General features: G+C 43.6%; 1 non-coding gene across 1 annotated transcript; it reads left to right on the top strand.

Moving 5' to 3' along the window:
- Positions 1 to 10,590: 10,590 nt before the first annotated feature.
- Positions 10,591 to 10,697, top strand: LOC114114173 (U6 spliceosomal RNA). The gene has a single exon (XR_003589011.1). It is a non-coding gene; the product is annotated as a U6 spliceosomal RNA (small nuclear RNA).
- Positions 10,698 to 13,808: the final 3,111 nt, after the last annotated feature.

Raw genomic sequence — 13,808 nt, 5'->3', positions numbered from 1 at the left:
CCCACATTGTGGGCAGATGCTTTACCGTCTGAGCCACCAGGGAAGTCCTGGGTCAGATAAAGGTACAACCTAAAAACTAAAAGACAAACTACTTTTAAATAGATACTAGTGAAGTAAGAGGGGCTTCCCAGGTAGTTCAGTGGTAAAGTATCTGCCTGCCAATGCAGGAGACGTGGGTTCAATCCCTGGATCAGGAAGATCCCTGGAGAAGGAAATGGCAAGCCACTCCAGTATTCTTGCCTGGGAAATCTCATGGACACAGGAGTTTGGCTGGCTGCAGCCGATGGGGTCACAAAAGAGCTGGGCCTGACTGAGCGACTGAGCGCGTGCGCACAGAGGAGATAATACAGGAAAAGTGGCAGAATGTTACTTTCAGGATTAGCTCATGAAAAGATGGTGGTTCTGTCTTGTGAGCTCAACTTTCCCTTTCCCTTGGATGGTTCACTCTGGGAAAATCCAGCTGCCATGTTGCAAGGCTGTCCTGTGCAGAGCCTCATTGGAGGGAATTTGGAAACAGATCTTTTGAGGCAGAGGAGCCTGGCGGGTTGCAGTCCATGGGGTAGCAAAGAGTTGGATACAACTGAGCACAGACGCACCTAAGTGGCGTGAGAACAAGATAATCACAATAAAAATGACTGTTCTGAAAATGTCCATTATTCTCCAAGGGTGCAAGGAAGGTGGGCGCTGGGGAGGTGGTTTACTGGGGCCACATAGTTTCAGTGTTTGCCTCCTGCTGATGTGGGTTTCCTTTAGGGCTGAGTAGTCACAGATGTTCTCAAGTTTGCTAATACAGTAGTCCCCTCTTATCCCCGGTTTCAGTTTCACTTACACTTTGCCCCATTTCAGTTAGCCAAGGTCAAACGCCATCAGAAAATATTAATTGGATAACTCCAGAACAAACTATTCATAAGTTTTAAATTGCACAGTGTTCCGAGAAGTGTGATGAAATCTTGCCCCGTCTAGCTCTGTCCTGCAGGGACATGAATCATCCGTTTGTCCAGTGTATCCACACTGCACACATTTTCCATGGAGAAGACATTTAGCACCCTTCTTGGTGATCAGATCGACTATTTCAAAGTCCCAGTGCTTGTGTTCAGATTACTCATTTCACATCATAATGACCCCAAAGAACAAGAGTAGTGAAGTAACAGTATGTATGGGGTTCTGTACTAACCGTGGTTTTAGGCACCCGCTGCTGGTCTTGAAACGTGTCCCCTGAGGGTAAGTGGGAACTACTGTTTAATTCTTTCTCTGAGCAGCCTTCCAGATTATTTGCTTGTGTGCAAGGAAGTGACCGCAGCCAAAGAGCTCACTACATATAACTTTCAGGATACTTTCGTCTATGGGCTTCCCTGGTGGCTCAGTGGTAAAGAATCTGCCTGCCATTGCAGGAGACGTGGGTTTGATCCCTGGGTTGGGAAGATCCCCTGGAGTAGAAAATAGCAACCCACTCCAGTATTCTTGCCTGGAGAATCCCATGGACAGAGGAGCTGGGGGCTACAGTTAATGGGGTTGCAGAGTTGGACACGGTAGAGGAACTAAGCATGCATTTTGGTCTACAAGTGAATCCCAGGGCTGAGCCTGATGGCCGCCACTTTCAAAACCTCTAAAACAGGGTGGGGAGGCACATTCCTTAATCCCATTTTTGCCTCCAGGCTCCTGGCCTCTGGGGGAAAGTTAGCCTTATCTCTCACTGCTTTAAGCCACTCCTCGTAATTGCTTAGGTTTGAAATACCAAAGCAGATGGCTTCTTTCAGCCCCGAATGTCTCTGTGTTATGGAACTCTTGGACAATTTGGATTGGGGGCTGCCAGCAGAGTACATTCCTCTGTACCTCTGCTGAAGACTGGAGCGCTTCTGTCTGTGTCCTGCTCTCTGAGAACTCTTGAAAGCAAACAGCACCCAACACACCCAAAGACTGAACTTTCGCTACCAGTTCTCCAGTATTCCTGCCCTGTTTGGAACTTGTATTTCAAGGACGGCCAGCACTTGTGATCCATTAGTGTGTTGTGATGTCAAGTGGGCCACAGCCAACTTTTTTTTTTTTTTAATGAGTTTGAATAGAATAGAAAATATCAGATGCTTGTAGCTCAGGGCAGGAATAGAAGCTTCACTCCACAAAGTTCCCTGCTCAGCTGCGTCCAGCTCCTTGGCTCACCCTCCATGGCTAACTGGTGGCTTTCAGACTCCAGCACTGATCTCAGAGGGAGAGCAGTGAGCAGTCTTCAAGGAGATCTTGGTTCCCTGCCCAGGAATTGAACCTGGGCTGTTGTTGTTCCGTCACTAAGTCATGTCCAACTCTTTGTGACCCCATGAATCCACACCAGGATTTCCTGTCCTTTACGGACAGGAAACTCCAGCTCCCGGAGTTTGCTCAAACTCATGCCCATTGAGTTGGTGATGCCATCCCATCTTCTCATCTTCTATCACCCCCTTCTCCTCCTGCCCTCAATCTTTCTTAGTATTAGGGTCTTTTCCAGCGTTCCAATGTCAGTTCTTCACATAAGGTGGCCAAACTATTGGAGCTTCAGCTTCACCATCAGTCCTTCCAATGAATATTCAGGACTGATTTCCTTTAAGATTGACTGGTTTGATCTCCTGGCAGTCCAAGGGACTCTCAAGAGTCTTCTCCAGCATCACAATTTGAAAGCACCAATTCTTCAACACTTAGCCTTCTTTATGGTCCAACTCTCACATCCATACATGACTACTGGAAAAACCATAGCTTTGACTATATAGACCTTTGTTGGCAAAGTGATGTCCCTGCTTTTTAATAAGCTGTCTAGGTTTGTCATAGCTTTTCTTTCAAGGAGTAAGGGTCTTTTAATTTTGTGTCTTCAGTGATTTTGGAACCCAGGAAAATAAAATGTCACTGTTTTCACTTTTTCCCCATCTATTTGCCTTGAAGTGATAGGACCCGATGCCATGATCTGTTTTTTGAATGTTGAGTTTTAAGCCCGGTTTTCACTCTCCTCTTTCACCTTCATCAAGAGGCTCTTTAGTTCCTCTTCACTTTCTGCCATTAGAGTGTATCATCTATATATCTGAGGTTGTTATTTTTCCAGGCAATCTTGATTTCAGCCCAGCATTTTGCATGATGTACTCTGCATATAAGTTAAATAATCAGGGTGATATATACAGGGTGAAATATACAGCCTTGATGTCACCTTTTCCAATTTTCAACCAGTCCACTGTTCCATGTTCAATTCTAACTGTTGCTTCTTGACCTGCACATAGGTTTCTCAGGAGGCAGGTAAGGTGGTCTGGTATTCCCATTTCTTTAAGAGTTTTCCACAATTTATTGTGATCCACATAGTCAAAGACTTTCACGTAGTCAGTGAAGCAGAGGTAGATGTTTTTCTGGAATTTCTTTGCTTTTTCTATGATCCAGCAGATGGCAATTTGAACCTGGGTAGCATGGATGAAAACCAGGAATTCTAGCCGCTAGACCACCAGGGGCTAGAGCCCAGAAGCAAAATAGCCCTGGCTCTTTCCCTGGTTTGAAAGCAAGATTGTTTCAAGGAGACAAAAACTGTAAAAACAGATACAAAGTTTATTAGAGACACAGCACAATGTATGGGAAAGCACACTGGAAAACAGTGTGTGTATCCAGCTCAGAAGCACAGCAGAGATACACACTCAGAAAGAAAGTGTGTAGACATCCTTTCTAATGAGGGAGAGTGCAGTAGGTCAGAGACTCGCTGTGCAGCAGGCAGAGACACGCACCCAGAGTGGAGCTGGGGGCGTCCTGAGTGAGGAGGAGCACAGCAGGTCAGAAACCAGGCAGAAATGCGCAGCCGGACAGAAGTGCAGACACCCCGGGCGAGGAGGAGTGCAGTGAAGAGGCGATGGAAATCATTCACATAGGACAGTCCTTCAGGGTCTTTGTTTATAGCTTTGGCCAATTATCTTGTTTCTCTCTTCACACCTAGATGCATGCACAACTTTTTGTAAGATGGGTCCCACTGCAGAGGTCTGTGGGTGCATGTCCACATTTATTATGGGGTGGGTCCTAGATATAGGGACCTATATTCAATATCTTGTGACAAACCGTAATGCAAATGAATATGAAGATATATACGTATATAACTGAACCATTTTACTGTACAGCAGAAATTAAGCCGGACATTATAAACCAACTATAACTTCAACAAAAAAGTCAGAAGTACTACGGAACAGCCAGACTCCGGAATCCCATGAAGTCAATTAAAGTCCCAGATTGACCTCTTCTGAAACCGCTCTTCCTCTATCTGCCTCCAGCCTTCCTGAGCTGGTCTCAAACATTCCACTCTTGTTCCTGTTGTGGGACTTCTACATGAGCCCTTTCCTCAGCTTGGCATATTCTGTCCCTGACAAATTTCATCTGGATAAAGCTTTCCCTAACCCACTTTCCCCAATCTAAAAGAGTTCCTCAGCTTATCTCTAGCACATTAATTAATTAATTTACTAAAAATTATTATTAACTAGTTCATTCCTTTACTGTCTGTCTCTCCCAACTGGAACATAAGCGTCAGGAGAGTGCTACCTTAGTCTTGTTTATCGTTCCCATGACAACCAAACCTGCTACATAGTGGTGGTTCAATGCATATTTGTTAAATAAATAACATTAGCTATGCTTATTAAGTGCTTTCTATTTTCTGGGCATTGTTTTATGTCCTTTAAGTATATTAATATATATAGAATCCTTACAACAATGCTATGAGGCAGTTGCTATCCTATTACATCATTTTACAGATGAGGCTATTGCCTAAGGCCAAGCGGTTAATAAGTTGCAGAGCTGAATTTCAACCTAGGGAGTGGGTCCTGATCTTATGACCTTAACCCCTACACAATGTGTAGCTGAAGCAGGGCTCAGGGCACAGTTTATAACTGTAAATGCCTAGTTTTAATACAAAGGAAGATCTTAAATCAAGTACTTAAACTTCCGCCTTAAGGAACTAGAGAAAAAAAAAAAGAGCAAATAAAACCCCCCCAAAAAGGAGAAGGAAGGCAATAATAAAGACTAGAGCAGAAAACAAATGAACTAAAGAGCAGAAAAACAATAGTGAACATCAATTAAACCCAAAGTTTTTTGCAAAGATCAACAAAAGTGATATACTTTTAGCTAGACTGATCAGAGAAAAAGAAAATTAAAATTTCTAAAATCACAACTAAAAGAAGAGACATTAATACTAAACTTACAGAAATAGGAACGATTATAAGAGGGTACCATATGGGAAGATGCTGCTCAAAGAGTATTAATCTGCAGTTATAAGATGAATAAGTCCTGGGGATCTAATGCACAGAATGAAACTCTGCCCAATATTATGCTGTGTACTTGAAATTTGCTAAGAGAATAGACTTTGGACTTCCCTCATGGCTCAGATGGTAAAGAATCTGCCTGTAATTCAGGAGGCCCGGATTCGACCCCTGGGTCGGGAAGATCTCCTGGAGAAGGGAATGGCTGCTCATTCCAGTATTCCTGCCTGGAGAATTCCGGGGGCAGAGGAGCTGGTGGGCTAAGTCCATGAGGTTGCAAAGAGGCATACATGACTGAGTGACTAAAACTTTTAATTTTTTTTGTTCATCCTCACCACACACATGCAAAAAAAGTAACTATCTGAGATAATGGATGTGTTAATTAACTTGACTGTGGTAGTCATTTCACAGAGTATACATAGGTTAAATCATTGTGTTGTACGCCTTTAATGTATACAATTTCATTTGTCAGTTATACATCCATAAAGCTGGAGAATACTATGAGCAACTGCATTGCAACAAATTAGATAATTTAGATCAAATGGGCAAATTCTAGAAAAGCACCACGATTGAAACTCCCTGAAGAAGAAGCTGAGGACTTCCCTAGTGGCTCAGTGGTAAAGAATCTGCCTGCCAGTGCAGAAGACAAGAGTTTGATCCCTCATCCGGGAGGATCCCACGTGCCTCAGGGCAATTAAACCCATGTGCCACAACCATGGAGTCTGTGCCCTAGAGCTTGTGCTCTGCAACAGGAGAAGCCGCCACGGTAAGAAGCTCATGCGCGGGAACCAAGAGCAGCCCCTGCCCGTCACAACAAGAGAAAGCCCGTGACGCAACAAAGCCCAGCACAGCCAACCAAAAATAAATAAAGTTATTTCAAAAAAGAAGAACCTGGAGAAGGAAATGGCAACCCACTCCAGTATTCTTGCCTGTAGAATCCCATGGATGGAGGAGCCTGGTGGGCTACAGTCCATGGGGTCGCTAAGAGTCAGACACGACTGAGCAACTTAACTAACTAAATTTTCTGGGACTTGCTAACTTTCAATTTTTCTAATTCCCAAAATAGGGCCTGGGGCTCTTGTATCACAGTACAAAGGATGCCTTACAACTCTAATACAAATTATTCTATGGTTTTAGTATAAAAGCTGCTTTCTAAAAATGATATAAAAAAATAAAAATGATATGCTTCCTTCAGAGATGAAATAGTCTTTGATATTGATTAAATGTTTTAAACCTTTAGATGGGTGATTAATTAAAGAGGCTGTGCATCTTTTCATGTGTTTGTTAGCCATCCGTATGTCTTCTTTGGAGAAATGTCTATTTAGTTCTTTGGCCCATTTTTTGATTGGATCATTTATTTTTCTGAACTGATGCTGAAACAAGCATAAGTTGCTTGTATATTTTTGAGATTAGTTGTTTGTCAGTTGCTTCATTTGCTATTATTTTCTCCCATTCCAAAGGCTGTCATATATATGGAATTTAGAAAGATGGTAATGATAACTCTGTATGCGAGACAGCGAAAGAGATACAGATGTAGGGATGATTTGGGAGAATGGCATTGAAACATGTATACTATCATGTAAGAAACGAATCGCTAGTCTAGGTTTGATACAGGATACAGGATGCTTGGGGCTGGTGCACTGGGATGACCGAGAGAGATGATATGGGGAGGGTGGTGGGAGGAGGGTTCAGGGTTGGGAACTCATGTACACCTGTGGTGGATTCATGTCAATGTATGACAAAAGCAATACAGTATTGTAAAGTAAAAAAATAAAATTAAAAAAATAAAAAAAAAGAAGAACCTGGGCTTCCTTTGTGGCTCAGTTGGTAAAGAATCCTCCTGAAATGCAGGAAACCTGGGTTCAATCCCTGGGTTGGGAAGATGCCCTGGAGAAGTGAAAGGCTACCCATTCCAGTATTCTGGCCTAGAGAATTCCATGAACTGTACAGTCCATGGGGTCACAAAGAGTCGGACATGACTTAAAAAAAAGGAGAAGAAGCTGAAAATGTGAATAGGCCTATTGTAAATAAAGACATCCAATTAATAGTTTTAAATGTCCCACAAAGAAAAGTTCAGTCTCAGATAGCTTCACTGGCAAATTTGACTAAACATTCAAAGAAGAATTACTGCTCTTCCCTGGTGGCTCAGATGGTAAAGCGTCTGCCTTCAATGCGGGAGACCTGGGTTCGATCCCTGGTTTGGGAAAATCTCCTGGAGAAGAAAATGGCAACCCACTCCAGTACTCTTGCCTGGAAAATCCCATGGACGGAGAAGCCTAGTAGGCTACAGTCCATGGGGGTCGCAAAGAGGCAGACACGACTGAGCGACTTCACTTCACTTTCACTATGGTAGTACTTTGGCCACCTCATGCGAAGAGTTGACCTCTGATGCTGGGAGGGATTGGGGGCAGGAGGAAAAAGGGACGACAGAGGATGAGATGGCTGGATGGCATCACTGACTCGATGGACGTGAGTCTGAGTTGGTGATGGACAGGGAGGCCTGGTGTGCTGCGATTCATGGGGTCGTAAAGAGTTGGACATGACTGAGCGACTGAACTGAACTGAACTGATGGCGGGTGGAATAAAGGCTCCCCAAAGATTCCCTTGTCCGTCGCAATTCAAAGAACCTGTGAATGTTAATTTATACGACAAAAGGAATTTTACAGATGTGATTCAGCCAAGAATCTGGAGATAGGGAGATGATCCTGGATTTTCTGAGTAGGCCCAATGTAATTAGAAAGGTCCTTATAAGAGGGATGATGGAAGAGTCAGGGTTAGGATGCCACGTCAAGAAGGAAGCAGAGGGAAGAAGAGTTTGGAAAAGAAGCTACTACTCAACTGGCTGTGATGATGGAGAAAAGAGTCATGAGCAGCTTCTGGAAGCTGGAAAAGGCAAGAAGCAGAAAGACTCTCTCCTGGAGGGCTTCCCTGGTGGTGCAGTGGATAAGAATTCACCTGCCAATGCAGGGGACATGGGTTTGATCCCTGATCCGGGAAGATCCCACGTGCTGCAGAGGAACTAAGCCCATGTACCGCAACTACTGAGCCCACGTGCTGCAGCTCCTGAAACCCGGGCATGTAGAGCCCATGATCTGCAACAAGAGAAGCCGCTGCAGTGAGAAGCCCGTGCATCTCAGCGAAGAGAGCCCCCACTTGCTACAGCTAAAGAAAGCTCCAACGCAGCAACAAAGCCTCAGCAAAGCCAAAAATAAATAAACAAAATAAAAGGAAAGTAATGTGTGAACATGTCTGTGAAACAACAACAAAAAAAGATTCTTTCCTGGAGCCTCCAGAAGGAAGCAGTCCGATTACACCTCAATTTTTGGACCTTTTAAAAAAATTTTATTATTTTTTGGCTGTGCCTTGCAGCATGTGGGATCTTAGTTCCGTGACCAGGGATCAAACCCATGACGTTGGAGGTAGGAAGTCTTAACCATTGGACTGCCAAGGAAGTCCCTCACTTTTTGATTTTTGGATGTTCGATCTCCAGAATTGTAGAAGAATACATTGTCAATTTAAGCCACTAAGTTTGTCATAACATGTTACAGCAGCAAAAGGAAATGAACACATCAATCTTCCAAAGATTAGAAGGGCCAACTCTTCCAAAAACAGGAGAGAAAACTTCCCCATCATTTCATGAGGGCAGTGTTACTCTGATATCAAAACTAGACAAAGACATCACAAGAAAAGAAGCCTACAGATCAATAACCCTCACAAATCTAGACACAAAGATCCTAAACAAAATACTAGCAAAATGAACCCAAAAGGAAAGAATGAACATATGTGTATAACTGAATCACTTTCTGTACAGCAGAAATTAGCATAATATTGTAAATCAACTATATTTCAATAAATAAGTAGATACAAATAAAAATATTATGTAACAAGGATTATACACCATGATCAAGTGGGATTTATTCCAGGAATACAAGGTTGGCTTAATATCTTGTGCAGAAAGGAGTAAACACATGGAATTTAAGACTGCTATCCTTAGAAATGCTGGTTTGCAAGGTGGGCCCTTGGCTGGCATCTGGAAACGGGAATTTCAGAACTAGTAAGTGCAGTTCACTGTGCCTATACTATGTATACAAATAATGTGGTTTATGCTAACTAAATACCTCCTTTCCTTCTAAGAGTCTAGAATTTTGGTCCATGCTAGGCAAAGGATGCCTAAATGACTGGTCTTTATTAAAAACCATGGACACTGAATTTCAAATGAGTTTCTGTGGTAAACAACATCTCACGCATTGTCAGGACTTGTTGGAGGTGTTAGGTATGTTTCCAGTTGAAGAGCACTCTGAAAGCTTGTGTTGGTTTCCTCTGGACTTTGCCCCATGTGCTGTTTCTCTTTGCTGATTTTGTGCTGTATCCTTCCACTATAATAAAACTTAGCTGTGCGTATGACTACATACTGAATCCTGTGAGTCTTCTTTGTGAATCTGGACCTTGAAGATGGTCTTGGGGATTTGAAAATTAATTAATGTAATATGGCACATGGATAAAATAAATGACAAAAACCATATGATCATCTAAAAGCATCTGACAGAATAGTTTAATAATAAAAATACTCAACAAACTAAGAATGGACGGTAACTCTCACAACCTAACAAAGATAATCTATGAAAATCCCATCATAATTAACAACAAACTTAACTGTGAAAGACTGAATGATATACTGTTCGATCACTGCAGATGGTGACTACAGCCATGAAATTAAAAGACGGAAGAAAAGTTTTTCTTTCCTTGGAAGAAAAGCTATGATCAACCTAGACAGCGTATTCAAAAGCAGAGACATTACTTTGCTGACAAAGGTCCGTCTAGTCAAAGCTATGGTTTTTTCCAGTATGGATGTGAGAGTTGGACCATAAAGAAAGCTGAGCACCAAAGAATTGATGATTTTGAACTGGTGTTGGAGAATACTCTTGAGAGTCCCTTGGACTGCCAGGAGATCAAACCAGTCCATCCTAAAGGAGATCAGTCCTGAATGTTCATTGGAAGGACTGATGCTGAAGCTGAAGCTCCAATCCTTTGGCCACCTGATGCAAAGAGCCGACTCATTGGAAAAGACCCTGATGCTGGGAAAGATTGAAGGTGGGAGAAGGGGACGACAGAGGATGAGATGGTTGGATGGCATCACCGACTTGATGGACATGAGTTTGAGCAAGCTCCGGGAGTTGGTGATGGACAGGGAGGCCTGGTGTGCTGCAGTCCATGGGGTCGCGACTGAACTGAACTGCATGATATACCCCTAAGATCAAGAACAAGACAAGAATGTCCACTGTCATCACTTCTATTTAACACTGTTTTGGAGGTTCTAGACAGGGTAATCAGGCAAGGAAAAAAGTTCATCCAGGTGCCCACTTTAGCGACACATATACTAAAATTGGAATGATACAGAGAACATTTGCACGGCCTCAGTGCAAGGATGACACACACGTTCATGAAGCATTCCAAATTATTTATGGATTTATCTTTGGCTGTTCTGGGTCTCTGTTGCTGCTCGGGCTTTTCTCTAGTTGCGGGGAGCAAGTACCGCTCTCCAGTCGCAGTGTGAGGCTTCTCAATGCGGTGGATCCTCTAGCTGTGAACCACGGTCTCTAGGACACTCAGGCTTCAGTATCTTCAGCTAGAGGGCTCAGTAGTTTCAGCTCCTGGACTCTAGAGCACAGGTTCAATACTTGTGGCCCACAGGCTTAGTAGCTCCGAACATGTGGGAGCTCCCTGGATCAGGGATGGCACTCGTGTCCTCGGCATTGGTAGGTGGATTGTTTACCACTGAGCCATCAGGGAAGCCCACATATTTTTAATTATTAGAGAACTGCAAATCAAAACTACAATAAGGTGCCAGAGTGAGATTGGTCTGAATGGTCATTATTTTAAAAAATCTACATATAAGCTGGAGAGGGTGTGGAGAAAAGGGAAGCCCCCTACATCATTAGTGGGGATATAAATTGGTGCAGCCATTATGGAAAGCTATCAAGAAAGTGAAAAGATACTCTCATCCAGAATATGTAAAGAGCATTTACAATTCAATAATAAAAGGACAAATAAGTTTAAAAGTGAGCAAAGTGTTTGAAAATATATTTCTCTAAAGAAGATGGATAAATCAACAATAAATACATGAGAACATTTTCGATATCAAAATGGCAACCCACTCCAGTATTCTTGCCTAGAGAGTCCCTAGGACGGGGGAGCCTGGTGGGCCTGTCTAAGGGGTTGCACAGAGTCGGACACGACTGAGCACCTTCACTTTCACTTTTCACTTTCATGCATTGGAGAAGGAAATGGCAACCCACTCCAGTGTTCTTGCCTGGAGAGTCCCAGGGACGGGGGAGCCTGGTGGGCTGCCTTCTATGGGGTCGCACAGAATCGGACACGACTGAAGCGACTTAGCAGCAGCAGCAGCAGCCATCAGGGAAATGCGAATCAAAACCATAACAAGATACTACTTCCCATCCACTAGGCTTGCTGTTGTTCAGTCACTAAGTCGTGTCCCGCTCTTCGTGATGCCATGAACTGCAGCACACCTGGGTTCCCTGTCCTTCACAGGGATACATCAGTCAGTCCAATGAATAGTCCTTCCACTAGGTTGGCTATAGTCAAAGATAGACAATGGCATGTGTTGGTGAGGATGTGGAGGGCTTGGAATCCTCATACACTGCTGGTAGAAATGTGAAATAATGCGGTTCTGTGGCAAACAGTTAAGCGGTTCCTCAAAAAGTTAAACATAGTGGAAACAACATGAATGTCCATCACTGGATGAACGGACAGAGAAAATACAGTATACCCGCACAGTGAGATATTACTTGGCTATTAAAAAGGAGGTACTGATGCATACTACAACATGGATAAAACTTGAAAGCATAAAACATCACCATTATAGTCCCAGAAGGTCACATATTGTATGATCCCTTTTTTTTTTTTTTTTGGCTGCCCCACTGGCTTGTAGGATTTTAGTTCCCCAACCAGGGATTGAACCCAATCCCTGGCAATGAAAGCGTGGCATTCTAGACACTGGACATCCAAGGAATGCCCTGTATGAGTGATCCCATTTTATGAAATGTGCAGAAATAAGCAAATTCATAGAGACAGAAATAAGATTAGTTTCTAGGGCCTGTTGAAGTTGAGGGGAAGTGGGGAGCGACTGTTAATGGGTATGGGGTTTCTAGGGGGTGATAAAAATATTCTAAAATTGACTATATGGTGATGGTTGCATGATTCCATGGATATATTGAAATTCATAGAATTGTACACTCTAAGTGAACGAATGGTATGGTGTGTGAATTATATCTCAATACAGTTCAAAAAATGCAAGGAAGCAATCAGGCATGACTCCTGAGTGGAGAGGCTGGAGCAGGAGAAATAAATTGAAAGTTACTGGGCCACAGATGGGGACGGGAGAGATCTGACTGGAGAGATGAGTAGGCGGGTAAGAAGATTTGGGATCAAGTCCTGGGAACTTTCCTCGCTGGAAAAGAGGAGAGGAGGGGTGTTCAGGAAAGAAGGCCAAATAGGAGCAGACAATGGGGTGGGAGATACCCATGTGATGGGGGCCAAGGGAGAGGAGTGTTTTGTGAAGGGGCAAGGGCCAAGTATGTCCCAGGCAGCCGAGTGGGCAGGAAAGTGCAAGCGGGATGTAGGGCTAATCCCAGACTGTCTGCCCTCTTTGGCAAAAAGTCCATGGTGGGCCCTGCTGAAACCCCCCTGAAGCAGCAGAGGACGGAGTTAGGTGGAGGGGTAGGAAAAAGGGCACTAGGGCAGTTTCAGCCTGGCTGCTCACTGCCTACGTGACCTTAGAAAGACAGCAGACCTTCGTCAGCTCCCAGATGGGGCTAGTTGTTGTTTTCAGTTGCTAAATCATGTTCAACTCTTTGTGACCCCATGGACTGTAGCACTCCAGGCAACTCTGTCCTCCACTATCTCCTGGAGTTTGCTCAAATTCATGTGCATTGAGTCAGTGATACTATCTAACCGTCTCATCCTCAGGTCTCCCTCTTCTCCCCTCAATCTTTCCCAGCATCTTTTCCAGTGAGTCAGCTCTTCGCATCAAGTGGCCAAAGTATTGGAGCTTCAGCTTCAGCATCAGTCCTTCCAATGTATATTCAAAGTTGATTTCCTTTAGGATTGACTGGTTTGATCTCTTTGCTGTCTAAGGGACTCTCAAGAGTCTTCTCCAGCACCACAGTTCGAAAGCATCAATTCTTTGGCGCTCAGCCTTCTTTATGGACCAACTCTCACCACTGTACACGACTCCTGGAAAAACCAGAGCTTAGACTAGACAGACATGTGTTGTCAAACTGCCTTTTAATACGCTGTCTAGGTTTGTCATAGCTTTCCTTCCAAGGAGCAGGCGTCTTTTAATTTTATGGGGCTAGTACTGCTGGCCTTTTAGGGTTGATGAGATGAAATACTGTACCCTCTGCAGACCGCCTGACACATAGCACTTAGTTGTTAAAAGCTCTGGCTCCAGATACAGGCAGCTAGCTGTGTGATCTTGGCCCATTTCCTTCACTTCTCTGAACCTCAGTTTTCAGGAGGTTCAGGGACATCTGAGTCAAAACCACCTCACTG

This window comes from Ovis aries, chromosome 3 (genome assembly GCF_016772045.2).
Source record: "Ovis aries strain OAR_USU_Benz2616 breed Rambouillet chromosome 3, ARS-UI_Ramb_v3.0, whole genome shotgun sequence".
Classification (NCBI taxonomy): Eukaryota; Metazoa; Chordata; class Mammalia; order Artiodactyla; family Bovidae; genus Ovis; species Ovis aries.
The sequence above is the reverse complement of the archived record's forward strand: the minus strand, read 5'-3'. Positions and strand labels throughout refer to the sequence as shown.